At 40.6% G+C, this 4,038-nt stretch overlaps 1 pseudogene; it reads right to left on the bottom strand.

The window, feature by feature from the left end:
* Positions 1-481: 481 nt before the first annotated feature.
* Positions 482-2,976, bottom strand: LOC141513924 (FUN14 domain-containing protein 2 pseudogene; annotated as a pseudogene).
* Positions 2,977-4,038: the final 1,062 nt, after the last annotated feature.

Genomic DNA, 4,038 nt, shown 5'->3' with positions numbered 1-4,038 from the left:
CTTTCTACCTCCAGTGGAAGCTCATTCCATTTCCTCTCTATTTGGGGGAACATTGATCTGGGGTTACTACTGGCCATCGATATGTTTGATCACTGCTACTTTTATATTATTGTTTTTGTTGATTCACTTTGATAACACTGGAGTCATTACTTCTGGAATAAAATTGTAGAATAGACAATAGAATACCAAAGTTCAGTATGAGAGTGCCCTAATCTGTCTGAGTTCCATGTTTTTTGGTACCACTGTCCTTAGTTGTCCTTCTCTATTACTTTTCTTTCTAAGTATGTCACAGTATGTGTTAACATTTAATAAAATCAATGGTGATAAACTTGTCATCTCATTATTTTCTCTGGCATAAAATTTTCTAACCTCATCAGAGATTGGGTAACCTAAAATCACTGTTGTTAATAAGATGTTCCTTTTGTGATGCACTTTCCCAGGTAAATAATTAAACTGAGGATAAAGAGGGAGGGTGGTAAGTATTTATAATGCAATATGTCAAGGCCACCTCAGCTTCTCACTGTAAGAAGTCACTCTCCTCAAGTCTCTGAAGTGCTCTTCCATAGGAGGCAGCTAGGTTGTCCAATGGATAGAGTGGTGTACCTGGAGTCAGAAAGATGTGAATTCAAATTTAATCTCACATACTACCTAAAAGACACTGGGCAAGCCACTAAACCTATTTGCCTTAACTCACTGAAGTAGGAAATGACATATCACTCCTGTTTCTTTGCCAAAAGAAAAAACCCATGAACATAATGGTCCACAGGGACATAGAGTGTCAGACACAACTAAATGACTGAGTAAAAACAAAAACAATTCTGTCATAAAAAAAGAATCAACCTAGTCTGAATAATAAATAAAAATATAGATTTGAGTTTTTCTTTTTAATTACCATATATTTCCCTGAATATTTCTTATATAATATATAATAATCATAAAGTGATTATTAAGCATGTGAAATCATCCCTATGTAAGATTCTATAAAGATAAATATGTAGAACATAGCTTAGCTGGACTATTTTTTTAGAGAAAAGACAACTATTCAGGGGAGTGCTGGAGATAGCTCAACCCAGCTCAGAGATCCAGTAGCTAAAACTATAATATATAGGATCAGAGAGTTGGAAAGAACCTCAGAAGTTACTGAATTCAACTCCTCTACCTTTTGGATGAAGAACCTTAGGGTTTTCCCTAAGTCATGAATATTATATATAGGATCATAGATTTAAAATTGGTAGGAGTTTCTTAGGTCATTAAGTCTAATCTCCTCATTTTACATTTGAGGAAACTGAGGCCCAGGGAAGTTAAATGACTTGTCCAGGATCATATGTCTGAGGTAGAATTCAAATCCAGGTCTTCCTGACTCCAAGAACAGCAACTTATTTACTGCAATAGTAAATTTACTGCAAAAATGTTCTTGCCACTGAATTATGGTCCAGGTATCATGGGAAAAATGAATAGCTTTGAATTTTATTACAGATAACTCTCCCAATAAGAACTTTCCTTCCTTTTTATTATATCTCTTCTTCATCATATGCTGATATTCTTTAATCATATCCACTTATGTCTTACTTCATTTTACCCTTATCTTTATGCTATTTTTCCATCGAAGTATCACAGTATGTTTAGCATCCATTGTTGTGGCCTGAGAAAGTTCTGACTTCATTTCTGATGTTTATGGATGCAAAAGGAACTTCAAAGTCTTTCATTGAAAAATTTGAGGCCCAGGGAATCTCCTTGCCTAATTCATGTAGGTAATACTCACCAGAGGCAGGATTTGAACTCAAGATCTCTGACTGGTGAGGCAGTGTGCTTTCCATTGTACCATGCCGTCCTCTGTTATTGCTCTTATTTCAGTTTTCTTCTGGTCATTTGACTTTTTCATCTTTGAGTCTCTAGGAATTCCATTGTATTATAGCACTTATGTAGGTTGCTCATAACTTTGTATAATTTTGAGAATTTCTGGTAGTTTTTGCTTTCGTTTGGTCTATCTATTGGGGGTTTTTTTGGTTGGGTTTTTTTTTTTTTTTTGGTGTTCAATGGGCAAGTATATTCATTTCCACAAGGCAGAACACATTACAGTACAGCTGGAAGAGTACTTAGCCGGCTTGATGCTAGAGTTTGAGAATACATCTCTCCCCAATTACCTATTTTACAGGGAGGGAAAGAGAGCTTGATCTTATAACCTAGAAAACAGCTAATGAATTACAAAGCATGCCCTCAGAAGAGCTACAAGGCCAGTGAGGAGGCAAATGAGGCCAGGTCATCTGTTTTCTTCAATCTTCTGGGATTATGACCACTTGGGTTATGCGGCTCCTATAATGTACTTGCTAATTAAGTAAACAGCCCCACGGAACCTGAAGACAGACATAGGTGGGAAATGTAGTGTTGTTATCGAGATTTGCCTCTTTAGGATGCTATGCCGAGAAGAAAGCCACCAAAAAATCCTCCAGTCACGAGAACATTCTTCTTCACAAATGACAGGACCTCCTCGGCTTTGCTTTTCACCTCTGTAGAGAGGTGGCTGCTTCTTCGGATTTTCAGCTGCTCCTTGGCTCTCTTCATATCTTTCTCAACACGTTGCCAGTCTACCTTGATGTAACCAGTGTGGTTTGCGATCTGTAAGAGGAAAAATCCACCACCCACTGCTGTGGCGGCCAGTTTGCCAACTCTCTGGAGGATGAAACCGGTGCACCAGCCCGTGACGCCGCCGACCAGAAGCTGGGTGGCCACGCTGTACTTCTCCGCAGAAGGCCCCGAGTCATGTCCAAACAGCTTGCGCCACCACGGCTGCTTCTTAGCCAATTCAGCAAGGTCAAGGGAATCAAACCTTCCCTGGCTGGCGGCGGTCATGTCTGCGCGCTCACCTGGCGATGCCGAGCGCTGGGGCTCCAGGTGGTGCAAGGTGGGGCGCCGGGAGCTGGGCCCGGGCTTGTTGGTGCTGGTGGCGGCTGCTTCCATCGCTGCCGCCTCGGGGGTCCCCAGGCCGGGAGAGGCCGGGGCCGCTGATGTCACAGACGCCCCTCCCGGCCGCCGACCACCCCCCATGACGTCCTCCCGCCCCCCCCCCCGTCTATTGTTCTTAAAGAAAAGACTGGGGAGAAAGGTTTGCTCCTGTGCTACGTCTTCCTGGAAGGGTCTTTACCCCTTTATTGGAAGGAAAACATAAACAGAATTCAACAGTAGAAACCATCCTGAGGAGTCCCTAGACATACAGCTGGCTCATCTGGACACAAACGCTTTGCACATTGCTCTTGGAGTTTTTGACTTGTGTGTTATGTTTTTATTGGGATGGCTGGGAAGATAGAGTTATGGAGAAGAATTAATAGCCCTTTGAAATTTTTTGAGGACAAATGCTAGTAAAAAATGGGCACAGTGGGTTGTGATCAATTTGCTGTTGGCAATGTTTTTGTTTAAAAACATGAGGGTTAACTTGAGAGTCTACATACATAACCATGCTCTCAACTTTGTCTGGGATTCTGTACATTTTCCATAAAGATTCAGTTTTCCAATGAAAAAGAAAACTAAATGAGCCAAGAACTACACAAGGAAAATTAAATTCCACTTTAAAATGTTCTCTTTTGCTTCTTAAGGAAATTGGTGGTGAATTTTACCTAATTAAATCTCTTTCTGGTTTGATTAGTCTGCCTCCTGGCTATAATAGCTGCCATCATTTTTTATTAATGAGTCTGAGTAGACTAGTGCTGGGATATGAAAGCGGGAGACGGTTGGGGGCCCATAGAAGCAATAGGTGTAGAAGTTAGGTGCCATAGAGGACAGAGAGCCTATCTTGGAACTAGCAAGACATGAGTTCAAATTTAGTCTCACGACAATATTAGTTGTGTGAGTGTGACCCTGGGCAAGTCTTTTAAATCATTTTGCCTCGATTTTCTCATCTGTAAAATGAGCTAGAAAAGGAAATGATACTTTGGCTTCAAATTCTTTGCCAAGAAAACTTCCCAAAGAGTTGGACATAATTGAAAACAACTGAACAAAAGTAACAAAATAGTTAAGAGCTTTAAAATATCTTTGAGGAATCTA

Source organism: Macrotis lagotis, chromosome 1 (assembly GCF_037893015.1).
Source record: "Macrotis lagotis isolate mMagLag1 chromosome 1, bilby.v1.9.chrom.fasta, whole genome shotgun sequence".
Lineage (NCBI taxonomy): Eukaryota > Metazoa > Chordata > Mammalia > Peramelemorphia > Peramelidae > Macrotis > Macrotis lagotis.
The sequence above is the reverse complement of the archived record's forward strand: the minus strand, read 5'-3'. Positions and strand labels throughout refer to the sequence as shown.